This window comes from Myxine glutinosa, chromosome 3 (assembly GCF_964187855.1).
Source record: "Myxine glutinosa chromosome 3, kmMyxGlut1.1, whole genome shotgun sequence".
In the NCBI taxonomy this organism is placed as follows: domain Eukaryota; kingdom Metazoa; phylum Chordata; class Myxini; order Myxiniformes; family Myxinidae; genus Myxine; species Myxine glutinosa.
This window is the reverse complement of record NC_136263.1, coordinates 35983241-36008429: the sequence shown is the minus strand read 5'-3', so window position 1 is coordinate 36008429 and position 25189 is coordinate 35983241. Positions and strand designations below refer to the sequence as shown.

At 48.4% G+C, this 25189-nt stretch overlaps 1 protein-coding gene across 7 annotated transcripts in view; it reads left to right on the top strand.

Annotated features, from left to right (window-relative positions):
* The window catches only part of LOC137423686 (sterile alpha motif domain-containing protein 9-like), an 85578-nt gene that overhangs the window by 52528 nt on the left and 7861 nt on the right, over nucleotides 1-25189 (top strand). For 5 of the 7 annotated variants that reach the window (XM_078773875.1, XM_078773876.1, XM_078773877.1 and 2 more), the window contains one exon: nucleotides 15533-15628. The exons of 1 other annotated variant lie outside the window; for it this stretch is intronic. The gene's annotated coding sequence lies outside the window, so the exon portion shown is untranslated. Of the gene's footprint in view, nucleotides 1-15532; nucleotides 15629-18598; nucleotides 19535-25189 lie in introns of those variants that run through there. One more of the 7 variants, XR_013622800.1, reaches the window with a different exon arrangement.

Genomic DNA, 25189 nt, shown 5'->3' with positions numbered 1-25189 from the left:
AGCGTGCGGAGGTGGAGCAGGTGCTCCTCCTGGGACGCGCTCGCGACTAGGATGTCGTCCAGGTCGACGTAGATGAAAGGGAAGTCACGCAAGACGCTGTCCATGAGCCGCTGGAACGCCTGGGCCGCATTCTTCAACCCAAAAGGCATCTGCAGGAACTCAAAGAGGCCGAAAGGGGTGATGACGGCCGTCTTTGGGACAACGTCCGGTTGTACGGGGACCTGGTGGTAGCCCCGGATGAGGTCCACCTTGGAGAACACGGTCGTGTTTGCCAACCGGGCGGAAAAGTCTTGAATATGTGGGACCGGGTAGCGGTCGGGGGTGGTGGCATCGTTGAGCCGGCGGTAGTCACCGCACGGCCGCCATCCGCCGCCGGGCTTTGGTACAATGTGCAGAGGAGAGGCCCATGCGCTGTTGGAGCGTCGTACAATGCCCAGCCGCTCCAGCGTGGCGAACTCCGCTTTCGCCACGGCGAACTTCGTGGGATCGAGGCGGCGCGCCCGGGCGTAGACCGGTGGGCCGACGGTGGGGATATGGTGCTCCACCCCGTGTTTGACGGCCACCACTGAAAACGTGGGCCGCGTGAGTGCCAGGAAACTGGCGAGGAGGCGGGTAAACTAATCTCGCCGGGACGGAACCACTCAGCAAGCCGCTTGGCAAGCCGCTCGGTGAACCGCTTGGCAAGCCGCTCGGTGAGCCACTCAGCGAGCTGCTCAACGAGCCACTCAGCGAACAAGCGAGTGAGCTGAAGGTTTCGGCCTGGATGAGACGTCGATGCTTAACGTCCACCAACAGCCCATGCGCACACAGGAAGTCCGCACCGAGCAGGGCCATTGGCACGCTGGCGGTGACGAACGACCATTGGAAATGCTGCCCTCCGAACCGCAGTGAGAGGCAACGCTTCCCGAAAGTGCGGATGGCTGTTCCGTTGGCGGCAAGGAAAGCTGGGCCCCGGCCCGCGGCTTGCTTGTCGGACGCGGAGGCAGGGAGGGCGCTTACCTGCGCTCCTGTGTCGCACAGAAAGCGACGACCAGACGAGGTGTCCGTGATGAACAGGAGGCTGCCGGAATGGCCGACGCTCATGGCCGCAAGTGAGCGCCGGCCCGGTTGTTTCCCGACCCGTCAAAAGAACACGGCGGGCGGCACGTTCTAGCCTTGCGGCCGAACCTGGCATGGTAGTAGCACCAGGTTTGCGGCGGTGGTCCCCGTGGCGGCCGTGCCGGTGGTGGTGGCGGTAGTGGGCGGGGCGTAGCAGCGGCCACGATGGAAGCAGGGGGCGCTGTTGCCTCCGCACCAGCATCCACTACGGCAGCACCGCACACCGACCGCATGTCGCAGGCAGCGAAAAACTTGTTGGCCTCTCCGGCCAGGGCGCGGGGTTCCGTTATTTTGGAACCGGCCAGCGCGAGGCGCACTTGTACAGGTAGCTGGCGTAGGAAAAGTGCTCAGAACAAGAAATCCGGGCGCTGGTCTCCAAGCAGGGACAGCATAAAATCCATCCGGACGGCTGGTCGTGTGTCGCTGAGGGCGGGAAGGTCCAGGAGGCGGTCGGCGCGTTCGACCTCCGTGAGCCCGAACGTGGCGAGGAGGAAACGTTTGAGCGCCTCGTACTTGTAGTCGCCCGGCGGGCGCTGAAGGATGGACATGACGCGGGCAGCAGTGCCGGGCCCGAGGGCAGCGACCACGTGGTAGTACCTGGTCCCGTCCGCCATGATGCCCCGGAGTTGGAATTGAGCTTCGGCATGCACAAACCAAACGTCGGCTTGCGCTTCCCAGAACTCCGGGAGTTTGATTGCGACGGCGTTGGTAGCCATGGCGCATTCGGGGGTCAGCGACGGCTGAACCAATCGGGGTCACCAGCGTGGTGCTGTGCACACACGACTCGATTGCCAGAGAGGTAGGCCACAACGCGTGGATACAAATGAAAAGGCTTTATTACAAGCTCGCACATCAGCACTGGGCGGGCTCGAGCTAAGAGCCCGCATATATGTCCCGAGGCCACGCCTTGCCCCCGGGCGTGGTCGGTCGGCCGAAAGGTGGGGCATGTATTCCAGTTCCACGCTTGGCCGCTCGCGCCACCCACAGGTGCGCGGAATTATTGATAGTTGTGCCCGCCACAAGTGGATCCAGGAAAAGGGCCGTGATCAAACGGTTCGGACAGGACGAGACACAAAATTCCCTTTCAGCACAACATTTAATAAAACAAGGCAAAGATGGCGGCAATCAACTCGCTCACACGAGCCATCAGCAAGAAGCCAGAAGTCTCCTCCCTTTCCGGTGCAAATTAAGAGGAAAATAGTAAGAATTACAGGCTCACACCACACCAACATGGCATCAACATATTGCAAGAAAACATTCATAAGTAAAGCAGGAAACGTTCACATATATCATACGAATAACATCAGAGACTTTCTAACAGCCACCCCCAAATTTGTGGAATAAATTTGTAAAAAGGGAAAGTCTTCCAGTCCATTCACCACTCACCCATCATCTTCAAGCTTCGAAAGCCAGATCAATTTAGCAAGTGGTCGAACATAGTTCTTGCCACGAACTTGAACGCTGGCAGTTCGAGCACGGCCATCTGAGCCCGGAAAGGTCTCGTGAGGTTTCCCTCTACGGGTGATGAGGCGACGGACGGACATTAGGAAGGCATCAGCATCAAGGCCCTCCAGGAGGCCCAGATGTACGCTGCGGGTAGTGAGGCACTTGAAGATTATACCACAGCGCTTCTCCGTTCGTCTTCAATTTTTATGGTGAAAGGACTGAAGCAGTCCACTCCAGTAGAGTAGAAGGCAGGCTTGTATAGGCGTAACCGAGCAGGGGGTAGATCAGCCATCCTTGGCACCTCTGGATTGGCACGCCATCTTCGGCACTCGTGGCATTGATGTTGGTGTCGACGAATAGCCTCTCGACCACGCAGAATCCCGTACTTGCGACGTACTTCAGCGAGAATTCTCTCCGGACCACAGTGAAGCAGTTGGTCATCACATTCCTGAATGGGGAGCTTGGTTACTGGGTGAGGAGGATCTAAAACAATAGGATGCACAGCATCTTGTGTAAGGACATCCGCACGGCGTAGTCTTCCTCCTACTCTGATGAGACCAAGGGTATGGTCATATTCAGGTGAGAGAGATGCCAGTCGACCTCTGATGGGTAAATCCCTACCAGTGGCAAGTATCTGGACTTCGTCCGGAAAACTCTTGTGCTGTGAGTGTTGAAGCAGAAGATTCTCTATCTTCCCGTGCTGGTGAGCGCTTAAGGTAAGATAGTCTTGATCGTAGGCCACCCCGTTGGGACACTGCTGTGCAGCCATAACCAGAGCGTTCCAAGTCTTGGACTGTGAATGGTCAGGTAAGGCCTGTATGTCCACCGACATTGTTCCACAGAAGGTTGACTTCCGGAGCTCAGTCACATCACTTTGCTCTAGTACGCTGACCGGTCCTTGTAGTGACCAGCCCAGGTTGGTACAAACTGCTACTGGAGCACCCTTGGGGCCAAATCGCACAGGTTGCTTTGGTAAGATGAGGTGCGGATAGTCTGACCCGATCAATATTGTTGGTTGAGCCTTGTTAATCAAAGGGAGTGGTATCCCAGCTAGGTGGGGGTGCCGTTTCTGAAGATCAGCCACTGGGTACGAATACTCAGATAAGCACAGCATTGTGGCAGTGAATGCTGCATCTATCCCATACCTCTGGTTTGGGTTCTCGACCGATGATATCTGAAGCTTGACAGAAGCCCCAGTACACTGCAACGTATCTTCTCGCACTGTCTTGAGCAGTAGTGCTTCAGGTTTACCCACCAGGTTCAGCCGCTCCGTTATTGAATTCAAAAGCATAGTCCTTTCTGAACCATCGTCTAGAATGGCATAGGTCTCTATGGACCCTTGTGGGCCATGAAGAAGCACCTTTACGACCTTTAACAGGACATCATGTGGACGGGAAGGCTTGTCAAGGTACACTGCAGATGGTGCGGAGCCTGCCATTAGGACGGTATCGCTGGATCTCTGCGCTGCATCATGTAGGATGGTTAGGTACAACTCGTTGCAAGCAACGCATGGCTTCCTAAGTGTACAGCGATCAGCTGGGTGTGACCGACCGCACCTCCAGCAACGGTCATGTTCCCTTATCCACTTAATAATATGGTCTGTGGAAAGCTTCTTGAATTCCGCACAGGAACCGAGGTAATGATCACTGATGTCACAATGAGGACAATAAGGCTTGGTCTTGGTTGTTGAAGAAACATTACGCAATGGCTGTGGCCTTGTGCCAGCTATTGGTGACTCAGAGTTGTGAAACACTGAGGCCTGTGATTCTTTCTTCTTGAAAGATGAAGAATGCTGTTCCTTTCTCTCTAATCCCTGGCCCTCGCATTTGTAGAGGACAGAAGCTTGGTTCGCGATACGTTTAGCTCGGGCCTTCGCCTGCAGCCAAGCTGCCAGATGGTGCAACGTGTAGGTCTGATTAGAATCTGCGTTTAAAAGTCCTTGGTTAATGCAGTGCTCGATGAATCCATCACGATAGCTCGGTGGCAGTTTGCTAATTAGCCTGTCTACATGTGAGTCACATCGTAGTTCAAATCCATGCTCACCCTCGAGGGATTGTAACATACCCACAAGGGAGTGCACTGCGAGAGCAAATTCTTCAAAGGCCTCTGCATCTCCAGTCCTCACTGGTGCCATGTTCATGATGTCACCAATTTCGCTCTGTACGAGTTGCCTTGGCTGTCCATACTTGTCCTGCATGGCCCGTAAGGCCACCGTGTATGGCTTCGGATCATGCATGTAGGCCTGAGCAAGTTTGCATGCACTTGGTAGCTTAAGGTGGGCTAAGAGTACTTGATATTTGTACTCCTCTGACAAGTAGGTGTGATTACTTATCAGGCTATCCAATGCCAGCTTGAGAAGGGCAAAGTCACTTTCTCTGCCACTCTGGAAATAAGGCAGACTCGGTTTTGGTATGCCATAAGATGAAGCTATTAGTAGGTCCATGAGGTTGGGTGTTGCAGGTTTCTCAGATGGGTGAACTGGATGCCCATGTGGTGAAGTCGAGGGTGGTAGATAAGGTGCATGATGACATGGTAACATGTTAGGATGAAAATTTGAAGCTTGGAATGGAGCTGTGGTGGCGGATGAATATGCAGTTGGATGAGTTTGCTTCACCTTCTCTTTCGGTGATGGATTGTCATTAATGATTAACCGAGGAGTGGATGTGGATTGTAGGTCGGCAGTGATGGCAATTTCCGGCTGTGGCCGCAGTAGCGGCAGCTGCGTTGGCGATGGTTTGTTTGGTTGAACTGAGGGAGTACATGACGCTCCACCTCCGTGCAGAATCGTATGCTGGGCGGTAACGGTTGGACGCCCGGTTGGAAAGGTAGGTGATTCATCTCCTGCATCCAAGAACGACACAATCAACCGTGCTTCCTCCAGTTCCTTTTCAGCCTTCCTCAGACGTCTCTGTCTTGTTAGCTGGACGGACAAGGCCTCGCGTTCCCTCAGAGCCTGGTGCTCCATCTCCTGAGCCTGGCGCTCCATCTCCTGAGCCTGAAGGACTTCATCCTGCAGCTGCCGTCCACGTTTCTCAGCTCTCTCATTCTCCCCAACTTGACATATTAGTTCCTCCAGTTCATACTGTTGTCGTTTTGCCATTAGAATAGCCGATTGTATACCACTGAGTTGGGATGTAATGGATGTAGTCCACGGCTGTAGCTGGAACAAGGGCTGCGTCGTGAGCTTTGTGCACTGCATAGTGAGGCGGTCTTTGGTTGGTGGCTTCCTGATGAATGTCGTCGGTAAGAACTCGGCCCACACTCCTGATTAAGGGAAGAACCACTCGTGTTTGAAGGTACGTAATGAAGAACATAGTCTTTCAAACGTTCAGGGATACGTATTCCGCACCTACCAACCCTACCGATTCGCGCGGTAGCCTACCGATTTTCTATAGCTCCCAACGCATACCGATTTTATTAGTCAGACATACCGCATTTGGAAATTGTTATTGGAAAAAAATTAATAGTTGTGTTTTTTCAGTTTTGCGTTCGTTTCTCACTGCCAAGATCGTATTACACGCGGCTGCTTCTACATTCTACAAAACCCGTGCCTGACCTTGATTTCTTATCTCGTCAGCGATTGGTTATTGCTTCCAAACTAAGCATGACCAATGGGACGACAGGAAACAGCGGGCATTCATTTCAAGACAACGCGCCATTTTCCATTCATGATCAAAGACTGCAGTTAACAGAGAGTACTCATCGCTTCAGTGCACGAGTGGAGTGGAGTGACGAAATTCAGAGCAGAGGTCCGAATGTTCTACGTTGGTTCCCTGACCTACATGAGGGACAAATTCCCATTCCAGGACCCTTTGATCAGGAATGCGGTCATCGTGGACCCAGCCTCCTCCAAGACAGCTTCCATGCAGAGCCTACTTACACTGGTTGAACAGCTCCCTGCATCTGTTGCCCCAGAAGAGAACAGAGATGCGCTGTGCAGAGAGTTCTGCACATATCAGTCAGATGTCACCCTGCCAGCATATGACCCAGATGAGAGGGAGATGTGTTTTGGGCAGCCATGGAGAAGATGACGGACCCTGCCACCAGCCAGCCCATTTACCCATCGCTCTGTAGACTGGCCAAACACGTCCTGCTGATCCCTCACAGTAATGCCTACTGTGAGTCCCTTTTCAGCATGGTCAAGAAAATGACAACTGATCAGAGGAGCACGTTGGGACGCGGCAAGGAAGGTCACGCCAAGTCAAGCGTGTACGAGGACAGCCATGGCGTCAGAAACACTCTGTGTGGTTTGCTGGCAGGGAAGATTAACATCTTCAAGCCGGATGAAGCCAGATGCCGACCTTCTTGAGAAGGCCAAATCTGCCACCTACCAGGCTCTGAATAGCTAAATGTGCATCTTAACTGTTCAAACCTGAAAACTGTAAATATGTGTGAAACTGTAAATATGTTATGAAATCAGAGTGGCCAGTCATTTCATTCATAAAGATGTATCAGTGAGTTTATGTAAACTCTTGTGTACATGTATGGGCACATACATGTAGAGCTTGGACAGTGAGTAATTAATGGAAACGTGACTGATGATCATGATGTCTTAGAAAAATTAATATTGGTGAGTAGATCAACCATGTTAAGTTTTCTCTTTTTCACTCTAAAAATATGTTGATATATTTCAGCTAACTGTGGTCTCAAAATGCAGGAGATTGCACCATTTTGCTTCATTTTTTTGAAAAATTTCCCGGGGGGGGGGGGGCATGCCCCAGGACCCGCCCAGGGACGCGTGCGACGCCAGCCTACCGCTTTTCTTTCAAAAAAGGTTGGCAGGTATGGTATTCCTTTCGGGTCAGGAAGACGCCGTTAATTCATTGCCAGTGCCGATGATGGCCGGACCCGGTAATTCGGTGGCTAATACAGGCGTTTTCGGCCACCGAAACAGAGACAAATGGATTCGTGCCATGAGTGGTTAAAGGACTAACCGGGATAATGTTGCTGGTATTGTCTGCTGTTTGAGTACAATCGGCAGTCAGGGTAGCGGCGATATTCTCGTCCATGATTTCCTTATCCAGCTGTTCGTTATGCGGCTCGAAGGACCATGAAAAGTCGGGTTTGAAATCCTACGGTAAAGGCTAGCTAGTACGGAGGATAATATAGAACAGTGGATCCAGGAAAAGGGCCGTGATCAAACGGTTCGGACAGGACGAGACACTAAACTCCCTTTCGGCACAACATTTATAAAACAAGGCAAAGATGGCGGCAATCAACTCGCTCACATGAGCCATCAGCAAGAAGCCGGAAGTGTCCTCCCTTTCCGGTGCAAATTAAGAGAAAAAAGTAAGAATTACAGGCTCGCACTACACCAACATGGCATCAACATATTGCAAGAAAACATTCATAAGCAAAGCAGGAAACGTTCACATATATCGTACGAATAACATCAGAGACTTTCTAACAATGGTTTTGTAATAGCATTAATATTACTCTATTATCGTTAGTTTTGTTATTCGAAGCGGCCTCGGAAAAACGCCACCATAAAGCTAACTTAATACGGCTATACACCTCAACACGCAACCCATTGACGGCCATGGCGGAGAAAACCCGCTCAGGGGAGAAAACCCCCTTGGGGAGGGGGGCAAATGAATGTGCTCCAACCTTCATTATGTAACCCTTGGTCATCCTGTCAAGTTTGGTTGAGATTGGATAAGTAACGACAAAAATTCATAAGACAGACAGAAATGGCATGTTGGAAAAACGCGGAAATTGGAAAAAAAATTGGAATTTTTTTTCTGGCGTATTGGAAAAAAACAAAAAAAACGTATGATGATTGCACCTAAGTTGTCGACCTTGTTCTATGTTGAGCTTTTGTCCTTTTGACCTCAAATTCAATCGGCTTTTTCCTGATTATCAGCTCTACCATTTGCTGAACTTTCTTAAAGATCGGTTTAAAATTGTGACCTGAAGGCGATTGACATACAGAGACACACGTTCAGAATAACCCACAAGACAAACCAATATACTTGGAAAAATATTCGATTTTGCAAGTAACAGGCAAACAGACAGGGGTGAAAACACAACCTCCATCCACCCACCTTCGGCAGCGGAGCTAAAGAGCCTTGGCCCTCTACGAATAGTTGCCTGAAAAGTGAAACGAGTGTTCCAGGCATGTGACGTGTAGTGAGTCCTTTTGGGCTAAAGTGCAGCATGTCTATTATTGTGATGTACTGTATCTTACTATAATTCACCAAATGTCTGTCTGTCTGTCTGTCCGTTCGAAGGTATCGTAAAAACTGCTGAACCGATCGCAAAGATATTTTCGGTGGGTAATCCTGGGATCCCCAGGAGTAAAACAGGCTATTTAGTTTTCCCAATTTCAGCTTTGGTCTCCAGCATTCTCAGGTTTGGACTCCCGCATAACATTCGCGTTTGCATGATGTTCATTGTTCTCATTGTGACGTCTTCTTACGTCGAGCAACGGTACCCGCCCTACGGGTGGGGCTTCAATTGGGAGGCCCAAATGAAAAGGCTAAATATCGGAAATTGAAGGCTTTTTTTCTTTTAAACAATTTATATAAACATCCGTTAAATCTCGATCGGTGCAGTCGTTTGTGCGGCACCCGAGAAAATAACGTCATGCGGGAGCAAGTATCAGCAGGATGTGGCAGTGTGGGAGTCCACGTTTGCACCGATCGCTGCACCATGTGCCGCACAAACGACTGCACCGATCGCTGCACGGCTGCATCGATCGGATGTGGCATGAAGGAGGATCTGCACTTCAGCATGAAGGAGGATCAGATCTAACAGATCGCTGTCTCCATCGATCTTGCCAAGGCCGTAACGCCTATCGGCTCAAAATCCTTTTAACTGTTGATTTGCTACAGTTACACGTATCGGGAATTTGGTACACGTATCGGGAGTACATACGACATAGCGATTGTGACCACGATTATCGATCACGATTTGAAACACGATGGAATAATATTTACCGATATGAACAGTGATGGGGCTTTTATTGAAATTCTAAAGATACTGTTTAGATTTTGATGATTTGCGTGTGATATGATTCAATGGATGTTTATATGAATCGTTTAAAATAAAAAAAGGCTTCAATTTCTGATATTTTGCTATCGCCATATGCAAATTCGCCACGGTCCCACAATCGATGTTTCTATACGTGAACGTACCTGTTTGTTTGCGAACGGGTACCTTTTTCATGGAAGTCCTCCACGAACTTGATGTCCATGTCTGACATGCGACTGAAGGTGCGACAGGAATGTGGAATTTATTGGTTTCATGCTTTAGCATTCGCCGTATCTGCATTGCCTGTTTGCTTCCGGCCTTCCACCCGTGTGTAGCACGGGTATTTCTCTAGTTTCTACAATGCAGCATGTCTACTATTGTGAAGTGTTGTAGAAATCAATCAAGTCCACAACTTTGTCCCATAGGTAGGTTTAATAACAATCAGATCTCTGGCATCATCCTGTAGAATACAATCATGCAATATATATATCAGGATCGTGGCATCATATAGGAAGGATCGATAATATTAGTCAATGCAAGCAAGCCTAGAATGTCTGCATGTATGTACCATCCGAGTCTACATGTCATAGAGTAAATGTTGCAGGAGTGGCCCGGAGTCGCGGACGTCCGAGGTCTTATAGACGCCTCTCAGTGGTTTATGTGAGCATCACACCTGGGTTCAACTTTGATACATTTTCACTACATTCTCCCCGCCGTTAGAACTACACTGCCGCTAGGCAGGAAGCAAGCATGCGACAGCATTAATTGATTAGTGTTGTCAGTCCATGTCAGTCGGTCCATCCGTAGTGGTCAGGGCGGCGAATTGCCCTGCCAGCACGGGTCCGGAAACTACCGGGTACGGCATCCCCAAGCCCGGAGTCCCCTGCATCGGAGTAGCCGCTGGAGGCAGGCGTCGGAGGGGCCACCACAGTGCCTTCAGGCAGGGGTGTCTCTGGCGATGGGAGGGACGGCAGATGCTCCATAGGCGGAGCATCGGGAGAGTCCATAGACTCGTAAATCGTTTCGTCGATGTCCCCGTAAGGGTCGATGACCCCACAAGGGGCGAGATGGCGTACGGAGACTGTGGACTCACGTCCATCTGCCGTCATTACACGAGCTTGCTCGGGATTAGCCTGGAGTACCTGCACCTTATCCACTAAGGGATCGTACTTGCTCGTGTGAACCTGCACGTTTGAGGTAGGCCGGCCCCGGCTCAGCGAGCCAACTAGGTAAAGATTGGATACTACCCGAGCTTCTTGGGTGGTGGAACAACCGTTCGTGAGGAATCTGGTTGGTGGCCGTACATAGTAGAGCCCTGATCGAGTTCTGCGCCGCAGGTAGAGACCAAGCCCATTTATCTAGGCCCCGGCCGAGGGTCCTGAGGCTTAGCATGACGGCCCTCCATATAATCCCATTGAAGCGTTCGACCTGCCCATTCGCCTGTGGTCTGTACGGGGTGGTATAGCTAGAAGTGACATTATTCTGGAGCAAGAAGCTCCTCACTTCCTGGGACAGGAACACCGCACCCCGATCTGTATGCACGTAGGCCGGATACCCAAACATAGAAAACAAGTTCTGCAGGCACCGTATGACTGTGGCGGCCGTCATATCTGCGCATGTGAAAGCAAAAGGGAATCGCGAGTACTCATCAACAATAGTGAGCAGCTAACGAGAGTTACTCGACACCGGCAGCGACCCTTTGAAATCCATCGCCAATCTCTCCCACGGTATAGTAGCCCTGACCAGCGTCCCCATGGGAGGGTTGTAAAAACGCGGTTTGAGTTCCGCACATACAGCGCAGTCGTGACAGACCCGGCGGACGTCCTCAACCGAGTACGGTAGGTTACCACGACGCACAAAATGAGCGAAACGCGTCACCCCAGGATGACACATAGTGTCGTGCAAAGCGCGCAGACCCTCCAAAGATATGAGACCCGCACACGTAGCCGGCCTCGATAAGGCGTCGGCGACCAGGTTATCCCTCCCCAGGCGATATTTGATGGTGGAGCAGAAGTCGGCGAGTTCGATACGCCAGCGAGTGATTTTCTCATTCTTAATGCATTGAGCATGTAAGGTGTCGTACATAAACGCAACGCTCTGTTGGTCCGTGATGATTTGGAAACATCGTCCAAGCAAGTACGGACGCCAACGCCGAATCGACTCGACGATCGCGTACGCTTCCTTTTCGACAGACGAATGCCTCCGCTCAGTGGAGGTGAGAATCCGCGAAAAGAAAGCCACAGGGCGCCCCCCCCCCCCCCCCCCCGGGAGAGAGTCGCCGCTATCGCATGATCCGAGGCATCACTTTCCAAGACGAAAGATTTGCGCTCGTCGATCGTTGCCACAGTGGCGCCAGCGATGTCAGATTTAAGGCCCCGAAAAGCAGCCATAGCGGCAGGGCTCATGGGGAATGCTTTGCAGGCCACAAATGGGCAGAGTTTCACGGAGAAATTTTGCACCCACTTAGAATAATGGGCGAACAGCCCAAGACCACGCTTCAACGAAGCTCGATCGCAGGGCGGGGCCATATCGAGCAAGGGTCACAGACGCTCCTTATCTGGAGCAACAGAGCCATGGGTCACGGTGTACCCCAGAAGATCTATCATGCACATGGAGTAACGACACTTAGCCTCATTCATGGTTAGGCGATACCTCTGCGCGACCTCGAGGAAGTGCTTCAGATTAGCAGCATGATGCTCCTGGTCATGCCCGCAAACCGTAAGATTGTCCAGATATACAAAATCTGTCAAGTTCTCCTTAGCGATGAGGTCGTCCATAGCCCTCTGAAAACAGGCGACCCCGTTCGTCACCCCAAAAAGTAGTTGGGTGAACTGGTATAACCTTTGACCGGATTCAAAGGCGGTATAGATGCGATCGGCCCCGGAGATGGGGATCTGATGATACGCACTACGCAGATCGAGAGTGCTATAGACCGAGTACTGGGCCACATGTCGAACCAGTGCGTCCATCCCCGGTAGAGGGTAGGCATCGAGCTGTGTAAATCGATTAATCGTCTGCGAATAGTCGATTACCATGCGTTTGCGATGCGCTTCACGTCGCACCACTAAGACCTGGGCCCGCCACGGCGACCGGCTAGGTTCTATGATACCTTCCTTTAAGAGCTGGGCCGTTTCCTCCGCAATGAATTGCGCATCTGCTCGTGAGTAGCGCCGTGATTTTACTGCTACAGGTGTGCAGTCCGTGGTCATGTTGGGGAACAGCGAAAGAGGCTCAATTTCCATCCCTGCGAGTGCACACACAGCAAGCGTATCAGTCCCACCAAATTCCATTTCCAAACGTCCATGTCGCTTAAGAAAATCATGTCCTAACAAAATATCAGCACATAATGCAGGTAAGACCATGAGATGTACATCTGGAAATATGCGTCCCTTTATCACAAGCTTCAATCGACATTCCCCTTTTGTGCTGAGCCGAAGCCCTTGGGAGGCCATAAAGATCCGACGTCTTGTCCCAAGGATCGGCCATCCATGTTTTTGCACCAGTCGATGATCGATATAACTATCTGTGGACCCCGTATCGATTAAAGCCCGAGCAAAAATGCCTTCGATCATAAGTGGTATAATGGCCTGAGCAAGACCGGGTGGACCGGCAGGTATTGAGCCATCCGAGCGAGATGATCGCGCCTCGCGTGTAGATCCAACGCCGGCTACAGTTCTCCGGTTGTTCGAGCAGCCTCCGGAGGGCGCTCGTGTCAAGCGCGTAGTTTCAAAACCGACTGCAGTTTGCCGTGCCAAAGCAGGAGCTTGTAGTTCGTACGAGCAGCCAGCGGATGGCGCACGTGTCACGCGAGAAGGGTCGAAGCCAACTGTAGTTTCCCGTGCCGAAGCAAGAGCTTGTAGTTCGTACGAGCAGCCTTCGGATGGCGCTAGAGTCACGCGATGAGTCTCAAAGCCATCATGAGACGTTCGGATACCAGCCAAGGACAGTCGCTCCGCGTTCGGTCGTGTTTGCGCCATTTGTTTTGGCGGCCCGATGAATCTCACCAAGGTCGAGCGCACAGCCAGGGGCCCACGAGGAGGTGCACCGCTCATCAAAGCCGGTGAGGCGCCCCGCTCTGTGCTCGGCCCGTTGGCTCGGCGATAAGCCCATTCAAGGTCGCGCGAGTTCGTTTGCCCCGCGCAGCCTTTCGGCAAACTTTTGCAAAGTGTCCTTTTGTCGAATACAAATGACATATCGCTCCTCGAGCCGGACACACCGACCTGGGATGTTGTCGATTTCCGCAGAAGTAACACGTAGCATTTCGTCCAGGCTTTGGTCCTGCCGCTGCGGCTGCCGCCAAGCCGGAATCCGGGTCCTCCTCGGGAGAGGCCAGGGGTTCCGGCAGTGAGGTCGAGTCCACTCCCGCATCCTCGGCGGTAGCTCTCTCCGGTCGAGCTTGTTGAGAAGTCCCCGCAATGACACGTGTGTGGTCATAGGCGTTAGATTGTTCCCGGGCCTCAGTATATACGTGCGCCAGCCGTAAAGCTTCCGTGAACGTCAAGTCCGCAGTTTCCAAAAGTCTTTGTCTAATGGTTGAAGAGCTGATCCCAGAGACAAAAGAATCGCGGACAAGATCATCTTGTACTTGCTCATGAGTGCGTACCTCTGGAGTACTATCTGCAAGTAGACGTCGCAGCTCTTGGGCGAAATGATCCAGCGTCTCAGTGGGCTGTTGACTCCGTGTTGCGAGCAGATGCCGGGAATAAACCACACTTCGTTTCTTAATGTAAATTCGTTTCAGCTCCGTCACAGCTGCATTGAATGTCGTACACTGTTCGATTCCCCTGTAGACGTTATGGTGTACTTTAGTCTGAAGTACGTCTAGTTTCGTTTCATCAGTGACAGCGGTGTCCTGGGCTTTGAACTGATTGTCCAGTGTCTTGAGCCAATGCGTCAGCTCCGAGCCCGAATCCGCTGCTTGTGGGTCGGCGGCAAATATCGGCACCTGGATCATCCTGTGTCCCGCCATGTTCGCCTCTTGTTCTCGAGTGGACGGCGAGATTGATTGTTATTAAGTGTTGTAGAAATCAATCAAGTCCACAACTTTGTCCCATAGGTAGGTTTAATAACAATCAGATCTCTGGCATCATCCTGTAGAATACAATCATGCAATATATATATCAGGATCGTGGCATCATATAGGAAGGATCGATAATATTAGTCAATGCAAGCAAGCCTAGAATGTCTGCATGTACGACGTACGTACCATCCGAGTCTACATGTCATCGAGTAAATGTCGCAGGAGTGGCCCGGAGTCGCGGACATCCGAGGTCTTAAAGACGCCTCTCAGTGGTTTAAGTGAGCATCACACCTGGGTTCAACTTTGATACATTTTCACTACATGATGGACTCTATTTCTACAGTGCAGCATGTCTATTGTTGTGATGTACTGTATTTGCCCTGCAAATAATGTTTGATAGAGATTCCATAAAAATGTTTCTGTAGAAGTCTTATAGACATCCTATAGAACAGTCCAATAGGGTTTCTATAGAACTCTAAGACCGTTTCTATAGAACAACTTTCCTATAGAACATGTTTTCTATAGAATCCTGAAGAGCACTTTCGATACAATCTTATAGAGCGGTTTCTATAGAATCCTATAGGATCGTTCTTGAGAATCCTATAGACCTGTTTCAATAGAATGGCTTCTATAGAAAGGCACAAAATCCTATAGAAAATTAATTCTATTTTTATCCAAACATAGCCCTCTTGACCTTCCTCTGGATGAAAGAGGAGGCCATGCAAAGTTTGGTTGCACCTGTTCCTGCAGGGTCCAAATGCATAAATGCATAAATGACCAAACACAAACACAAACACACACACACACACACACACACACAAATTTTCTTCTATATTTTTATTAATTACACTCTGCCTCAGACAAGATGATGGAAGTTGCCAAAATGTTTTTTCTGGCGCTCTTGTTCGTACAATAAGGATAAAATATCTTTTGCATTCAATTAATAAGTTAATAATGAATGACACTCAATTAATAAGGTGATTCTTCCATTCACAGGGAGGAATGTATTGGAGGCTGCTGCAAGCAACACAAAGAGCCATTGCGCATACCTTGCCAGCTGTATTTGCTCTTTTAATTCGAGGGCATATAGAGGTGAGAGGCCACTACCCAGCAAGCGAAGAGACAAAAAATGCAACAGGAACATGAAGAAAAAGACATAAAATGTCATAGCCACCACTGTGGTTTTAGTAATTTTGCTGTGCGGAGTTAAAAGTTGTCAGTTGGCCATCTTTGGTTGGATAACAAAACAAAATCTTCTGCATATGTATACTCATGCATTGTCTTTGTGCCAAGTTTGAAGAAAATCGGACAAACATGGTCCGAGAAATTGATGGGGACACATTTAAGTAACAAGTTGGCTGCCAGTCACCAATCTTGGATCTGATCTCGAAAAATAATGACGTGCATATGTAACCCATCATTCATTATCTGTTTGCCAAATTTGAACAAGATATGTAGATGCAGTCTGGGAAATGATTGAGAACGTGGTAAATATTGGGTTTTTACAACTAAAATGGCCGCAATTCGACCAGTGCATAACAACGTCCGAAGGGCATGCAATGCTTCGGGCACGGCTTGGGGGCCATTAAACAACCCCATCGATTGTGAATGTAAGCGCAGCATCACGGCCTTCCAGATTACTCCATTAAATCTTTCTACCTGGCCGTTCGCCTCCGGATGATAGGGAGTCGTGCGGCTAGTGGCTATGCCCAGGCCCACAAGGAAGGTCCGAATCTCCTGCGACATGAACGCAGCCCCTCTGTCTGAATGCACAAACCCCGGGTACCCGAACATTACAAACAGTTGACGCAGGTATCGGATGACCGTGGCTGACGTCATGTCCGAGCACAGAAAGGCGAATGGAAAACGCGAGAACTCATCAACCGCCGTGAGCATGTAACGTAGCGTACTCTGCGTGGGTAGAGGTCTTTTAAAATCGATGCTCAAGCGTTCCCACGGGTGAGTCGCTTGGATAAGCGCCCCACCGGCGGTTTATAAAATTGTGGCTTCAACTCAGCGCACACTGAGCATGTGCGGTATAGGCGTCTGATGTCCTCAATCGAAAACGGTAAGTTGCGGCTGCGCACAAAGTGAGCGAAACGAGTTACCCCGGGATGACACAATGAGTCATGGATGCGCTTCAGATCCTCCGACGTCATGCCGGCACAAACCGATGGCCGAGATAGGGCGTCCACTGCTATATTTTCGCTCCCGGGCCGATAGATTATGTCATAACAGTAGTCAGCTAGTGATATTTTCTTGTTTTTTTATGTGCTGAGGATGTTTATGGCCGTACATAAATGCCACAGACTGCTGATCAGTCAAAAGATCAAACTTCCTGCCCAGCAGCAAGTGGCGCCACCATCTGACGGATTCCACAACCGCGTACGCCTCCTTCTCCACTGCCGAATGTTTGCATTCAGCCGAGGTCAGTGTCCTGGAGAAGCAAGCCACCGGTTTACTCCCTTGGGTGAGGGTGGCAGCAATCGCACAATCTGACGCGTCTGTCTCGACGAGAAATGGAATGTTGTCATCAATCGAGGTCACACAGGCCCCTGCGATATCTTCCTTCAGAAGTTGAAAAGCGTCTCACGCGTCCTGTATCAGAGGAAAGGCTTTGCAGTCCACCAAAGCTCTTATCTTCTCTGAGTAGCCTTGGACCCACCTCGAATAATGCGTGAAAAGCCCGAGGCACCGCCTCAGGGACGCTCGATCACACAGTGCCGCCATTTCTAACAAAGGCCGAAGGCGCATGGCATCAGGTTTTATCTCCCCGCCAGTCACTGTGTACCCCAAAAGGTCGATTGTTTTGGCAGCATAGTGGCACTTCGCCTTGTTGAAGGTCAAATTGTAACATCGCGCCCCCTCCAAGAATCGTTTCAAGTTAGCGTCGTGCCCCTCCATGGTATGTCCGCAGACAGTCATGTTATCCACGTAAACGAAGGTGTCTCGCAATTTCTCTTTAGCCAAGATGTTGTCATTCGCGCATTGAAAACATGCCACCCCATTGATAACTACGAACGGGATTCGCCGGAATTGGTACAATCGCTGTCCCGATTGGAATCCGGTATAGGACTGTTCCAATTCCCTGATCAGTATTTGATGATGTGCAGATTTGAGGTCTAAGGTGCTGAAGACCCTCTACTTGGCCATGTCCCGGACTAGGTCGTCTATTTTCGGCAAGGGGTACGCATCCAATTGTGTGAACCTATTAATCGTCTGACTGTAATCAATGACCAGTCGTTTTCTATGATTTTCTGCATGCACAACCAATACCTGAGCTCTCCACGGCGATCTACTCGGCTCTGTAATGCCCTCACTGAGCATACACTTGGTCTCATCTTCGATATAGGCGGCATCGGCGCGAGTGTACCTACGGTATTTCAGGGTTATAGGTCAGCAATCGGCCGTCAGACTGGGATACAGAGCAGGGGGATCTATCGCCATCTCGGCTAGGCCGCAGACCGAGAGAGTGTTCTCCCCTTCCCCCACACGCATCTCCAAGCAACCGTGTCTGCGCAAGAAGTCATGACCCAGCAGCAAATCGGCGCACAAATCGGGCATCACCGCAAGTCTCACATCTGCATACAATGTATCATTGACTACCAGTTTGAGGGAACAAACGCCTTTGGTGTGAACACAAAGTCCCGATGAAGCCAGGTAAATGCGACGGGTATCTGATCCCTTCGTCCAGCTGTAATGTCGTACCAACGCATGGCTGACGAAGCTCGAAGAACTTCCTGTATCAATAAGTGCGTCCAAGGGGATTCCTTCCACGAGCACAGGTAGCACTGCGCTACGCAAACCGCGCACGATTCCCGGATCTCCGGTGCGTGCCATCCGTGAGGTGTTAGTCCCTGCACGGGTAGAGCGCCCGGCAAATCTTGATTTTGATTCATTCAGTTGATTTCATTCAGTTGATTCAGTTGATTTCACCCGGCACATCTTCGCAAAGTGACCTTTCTTCCCACAATTATGACACTCACAATTTTTAGCGGGACAGAATGCCCGAGGGTGTCTCTTATTGCCACAGAAATAACATCTGGCCTTCTCGCCCCGCAGACCTCACAGCGGCGGCGTTCGGGATCCCATCGTCTCCCGCACTCGGTTCCTCCAGCACGACATCCGGGGATCCCGCGAGAGACCGCTCAGTCGGAGCCGCCGGCTCCAGGCATGCCTTGACAGCGGCCCCCGCCTTGAGAAAGGATCCACTGTACGCCTCCACGCGGGTTGCCGCCAACTGCAGTACGTGTGCCTTGTCGCACGCTTGCTGAAAGGTCAACGTGGCTTCCTCAAGCAGCCGTAATCTGATGGCTGGTGAGGCGATTCCCGCCACGAACGCATCGCGCATCAGGTCATCGGTCAACTCGGCAACTGTCCGAGGTTCCATCAAACACTCTTTTCACAAGCGTATCAGTTCCTGGATATAATGCTCCTGAGTCTCCGATGGGTCCTGGCGCCGAGTGGCGAGCATGTGACAACCATACAACGCGCTCCATTGTCTGACGTATATGCCTCGCAAAATCGCGACAACTGCCTCGTACGTAGTACATTGGGATATGTAGCCATACATGTCGCTGATGTGACATGTCAAAATTGATAGCCGCTGCGGCTCAGTGAGATCGGGAACTACCGCGGTGTAATGCTGTAGAGAATTATACCAATGATCCCATTGGTCCGTGGAGTTCGTAGCCTGAGGGTCACCGGAGACAACCTCCAGACACAGCAGCTTCCCCATCGCTCCAGGCATCGGATTCAAGTGAATAAAAATGTGGTGAAATGAAAGACGCTCACCAGGTTTTTCCAAAGTGAGCTTTTATTCATTTGAATGCAACACATCTAAAAAGGGAACACATGGCACTATTAAGCAAGCATCCCTGAGCGCCTTCATTAATATCGAGGCAATGCAGAGACATTAGCAGGTATATAAGGATGTAAAATAACCATCTTACCAACTTGAAGGCACAAGACAACAGTATCATCCCTCCACACTCACAGGTGATTAAATAGCCGCTCATCGCGCGGCAGACACAGGAACTGCATCATGAGTAATGAATGTAAGGAGGAGGGCACTGCTAGTGCCCATAGATGGAACCAACAATTTCATATCACATGGTCCGAGAAATTGATGGGGACACGTTTAAGTAACAAGCTGGCTGCCAGTCAGCCATCTTGGATCTGACCTCGAAAAATAATGACGTGCATATGTCACCCATCATTCATAAACAGATCTGTTTGCCAAATTTGAACAAGATATGTAAATGCAGTCCGGGAAATGATTGAGAACGTGGTAAATATTGGGTTTTTACAACTAAAATGGCTGCCAGTCTACCAGTCGGCCATCTTTGTTCTATCGCAAAATAAAGTGAAGTGCATGTATATTCCGTCATGTGCTGTGCGTGTGACAAGTTCGAACAAATTCGGACCATGCATGTTCAGTAACAGGTTGGGGGACATGTTTAAGTAACAAAATGACTCCCAGTTGGCCATATTGGATCTGATCTAGAAAAAAAAATGACGCACATATGTATGCCATCATTAACTATCTGTGTGCCAAGATTGAGCAAGATCGGTAAATGCATTTCCGATAAATGGTTGAGGACATGTTCAAAATCGGGTTTTTTACAAATAAAATGGCCACCAGCCGGCCATCTTTGATCGCATCACGAAACAAAATGATGTGCATATGTATACCAACATGTAGTCTTTGTGCCAAGTATGAACAAAATTGGTCCATACATCTCCGAGATATGGCTACAGATGCACGGACGCATGGACGAGAGCAAATCCATAAGCCCTCGTTTTGTACTATACCCAACAGGGGCTAAAAATGTATACAAATGGTGGAACAATATGGGTATATACAGTGCCGATAAAAAGTCTACACCTCCTTTCAACATTTTCACCTTGTGTTGCCTTATAGCTTGGTAGTGTAGCAGCATAGCAAACCTGTTGTGCATTTTGTGATACAAGCACCAAATTTGGCACAAATGTACATTAATATGTTGCGAACATTTTCAGATATTGGGCCACTTGAAATTCCGTAATTATTTTTTTCAAATTATTTCAAATTTCGTAATTTCAAATTTTTCGGGTGACACCGTCACAATTTCGGTCTTCGAGGCCGGCCGATATAGTGGGGCGGCTTAGCCCAAATATTCAAAAGAATTGTGCATTTTGTGATACAAGCACCAAATTTGGCACAAATGTACATTAATATGTTGCGAACATTGTGTGGTCAGCAATGAAGACGAGAGTCTGAATTACATGTATGCAAAAGACCTTGTGAACCAGTGAAGCAAATACACGGGTAAGCATGAATTAAATCTAGGGCATGATATAATTTCCATGATGTTTACCTCTACACTCAATGGTGGAAGGAGGTAATGTTTTGATCCCAGCTTGTCTGTATGTCTGTTTGTCTGTTAGTCCACAAAATTCCAGACAAAGCTTGTAGTAGTGGTAGTCGTAGTGGTAGTGGTGATAACAGAAATTGTTATATAGAACTGAACTTATATTATTATTATATGCAGAAAATAACTTCATTTCTATATGCCCTGCAGTGGACAGGTTAATTGGTTTATGCACTGAAGGGGTCACCCTGGTGTGCACTGCTGTGTTCTGCCTCACTGAGTTGTTCAGGTATGATGTACTCAGCACAAGCTTCCGGTCGGCCCGGAGGTGGGGGTGCGGGGCCTGTCACGGAACGTCAAAACAAACGGCCTGCCGGGGCCGCCCAAAAGTCGGGCGTGAGGGGCGCGTCCACTAATGGAACGCCTCTCGCTTCCCAGATCGAGGGCCACGTGGTCAGGAGAACCTCGTCCCTTCCGGTCACACTTTGCCTATCGGCCGGCCTCGAAGACCGAAATTGTGACGGTGTCACCCGAAAAATTTGAAATTACGAAATTTGAAAAAATTTGAAAAAAAAAATTACGGAATTTCAAGTGGCCCAATATCTGAAAATGTTCGCAACATATTAATGTACATTTGTGCCAAATTTGGTGCTTGTATCACAAAATGCACAATTCTTTTGAATATTTGGGCTAAGCCACCCCACTATGGGATGAAAATGCATTAAATCAGACTTTTTCCACCTTTATTTACACATCATAACCCACAACTTCCAAGTGAAAAACAAATTCTACAAATTTCAGAAAATTTATTAAAAATACCAAACTATATTTTCTTGCTTGGATAAGTATCTACCCCCCTTGTAATAGCAATTGCTTGTTTTCTTGTGACGTCATCGGAGCACGCGCGCAGGGCACCCTGGGACACCTCGGCCATTTTGATACCCTCTCGAACAACGTCGTCAGCGGATTCACATTAAATAGTTTTTGTTCACGACCAGTCATGCCAATTTGCGGCGTATTTCGTTGTTCAAACAGGCCAGGCGTTAGGCCAGGAGTCAAGTTTTACAAAACGCCCAAACTTCTACTGAATCAGGGTGAGGAAACAAGAAATTTAAGTGAAGAGAGGCGGCGTTTGTGGAAGGCTGCCATCAATCGCAGTGACATCCAAACAGAATCACAGTGGGATCGCACACCTGTCTGCTCCGAGCATTTTGTTAACAGTAAGTAAGAACATGTTTCATTGTATAACCATACAATTACTATAATCATTAATGATATTGAATACAATACATACATTTGAACAAATGGAGGGCACTTAATCAATCAGGTCCATAACATTAACACAAGCAGCTTTAAAAAATACATGTTTGTTTAATATATTAATACCTTGGATCGAATCAAGTGGACGTCATTCAGTTCTTTGTGTAGGATTTGTCGCACCCATCCATCTTGGTACAACCTGTATGCCTCGAGGGATTTATACTTCTTCAACTCATCTTTGGTATAGGCCGATTTGCTGAACAACAGGTAGTTGATCACGTCGATGTGTGTCACCTGAGGCCACTTGCTCACATTCTTCTCAAATTGATCATTTGATAGACCATAAGGGTCACACCCAATGACAGAAATCTTCTCTTTGTAACGAACAAGAACGTCCGGGGGGAGCGTCTCTTGGTAGCCAAGGTTGGCACTCGCACTGCTAGCCATACTCAAGCCTGGAGCTACCGTATCCTTACGTACACTCCAAGTCTGTTCTACAGGTAGTTGGTTGCAGGTTGACCCACTGCCCAGGTGTTCACCAGTTCACTGGTCCACGGCAAACTTAAACCGAATGTTCTGTGTTTGTTGGGCAACAATACGTAATATAAACTAGATGGCACCACACTCCACGTGAACGTGACAAAACAAACAAAATTACTTTATAAAACAGACTTTTTGCGATCCGCATTCACCATAAACCAACGCAACAAATCAATATCAGTGCACACGGACAGATTAGCTTGGGTATCAAAATGGCCGCCGCGCAATGCGAGATGGGTAATTTGTGACGTCAGTGAAAACAAAGGATTGTAAATTAGCACCTTCAAAATCTGGTGGTTGATGAAACACTGGTGGTTGAGGTATGCCATTAGCTAACTGATTAAGAAATTGTTTTACGATTATTATTTAATGATTTTACTTATGCAATTAATCAATCAATATTATTGTACATTTTCACATTTTCATTTAATTATTGTGGCTGAACATTTTCATCGTTCTTTCTTTCACGAGATTTGACACCACCACCAGGCTGGCAGTCAGTCACAGCTGGCTTCAGCAATGCTTCCTTCACCTGCACATCAAAGACTTTGACAACATTTGTTAACCCGACGTGACGTCTCTAAAAAAATAGATAACACTGCACTATAAGGGCCTGTCAGGCCTTGGGGGCATAACAAACTAAAGTTAAAAAAAAGATTATGCTGATGTGATTTTAACTCTGCCAATTTGTGCTAATGTGATGCTAATTATGCCAGTCTGTGATAATGTGATAATTATGCAAATTTCTGCTAATTTGCTTCTAATTATGCTAATTAGTTTGCTATTGTAATGCTAATTGTGCTATTTTGTGCTAATTTGATGCTACATTTTGCTAATTTGATGCTACGTTGTCCTATATATTGATACGAATTATGCTAACTTGTGCTAATTTGAAGCGAAATGTGCTATTTTGTGCTAATTATCCTCGCCAGAGGAGAGGGTATTGCATTCAAGTCCGTTTGTTTTGTCTGTTTGCCTGACTGTCTGTTTGTTTGTTTGTGCGTCCGCACTGAATAAATATGATTTTCTCTGCAACTTCTGGTCCGATTGACAGGAAATTTTCACCATAGGTGTATCTCCACCTGTAGAATTTTATAATGAAAAGTATGACGTCATATGTCACGTGGTAAGGGCGGCACCTTGGAAAAACTGAAAAACTTTGCACCTCTATATCACCAAAAGCACTGCATAGAAAAAAATTGAGACATGGCTCATTGTAAAGTACTCTCCATGGGGAATAACATATGTTGATGATGATGTCATAGGTGCTTCCATTATGACGTCATAATTCGACAAGTACAGAACTTCATACGATCAAGAGTGTCATCTAGGGCGAAATTTGTGGAGAAAAAAAATGATGACGTCATCTGTCATGTGGATAGTCTTGGTAGTCTGGGTCTGAATCTGGTTCAGAACATTCCGATTCCTCGGCAGTGTTGGGGATCTCTTCTGCCTCCAACAGCTCCAACACCTGCTCCACACTGAGGCTCCGTTTCGACATTGTACAATACTAAAAGAAAAATAAAATGTTATGAGCCTGCATTCCCGAATTCCTAAAGTACACGTAAAGCAATGTAAAAGTAAAGTAAAAACACGTAAAGTAATGTACACGAGGACAAAACACATACAGTAAATCACACGAGGAGAAAACACGTACAGTAATGCACACGAGGAGAAAACACGTAAAGTAAATCACACGAGGAGAAAACACGTAAAGTAAATCACACGAGGAGAAAACACGTAAAGTAAATCACACGAGAAGAAAACACCGAAGCTCAGAAATCATAAGAGTAAAATGAAGCTTACCTTTGTTCAAAGGAATTGAAGTTCTATGAATCGAAGTGTCAAGGTGGCAAAACAACCCACGCAAAGTCAAGAAAAACTCACAAAGCACAAGATAACTGGAAGCTGCACTGACGAGAAGTCACAGATGACTCATGAACAGGATTCATGCGTAACGAGTACTATTGTCATGCAAATTAGGGGGACGAAAATAACGCCGATAACGTACCGGGCCAGGGTGTGAATCAGGGGTAGTGTTATGAATTAAACTTTTTCCTCGAAAATGAACGATTTTTTTTTTTTTTTTTTTTTTTACAAACACAGGAATATGTGTCACCACTTTATAGGAGCTTCCAGGAAAGGTCATGCAGATCAACGTTTTCATAATAAAGTTATTCCAAAACAAAAAGCTGCAGGGCCTCCCAGGCCCATGGAGTGCATTGTGGGGTTAAGGCAACACAAAATTTTAAATGTTAATTCCATGAAAGGAAACCTCATCCGACCATGGTTTCCCCACTGCTAGTGCATCGAATACATGATACAGCAGAGAATAATTTCCTTCTCCTCCACACTCCATTTACTCTGTTTAGGTTTCTTTTCTGGAGATTCACACTCAATGTTATCGTGGATGTGTTCCCTTGCCAGGATGTGTTTTAGTGGTTTTTTAGGCTTTTGTGTTGAAACAAATATGACGGCCGAACCACGTGACCAATGACGT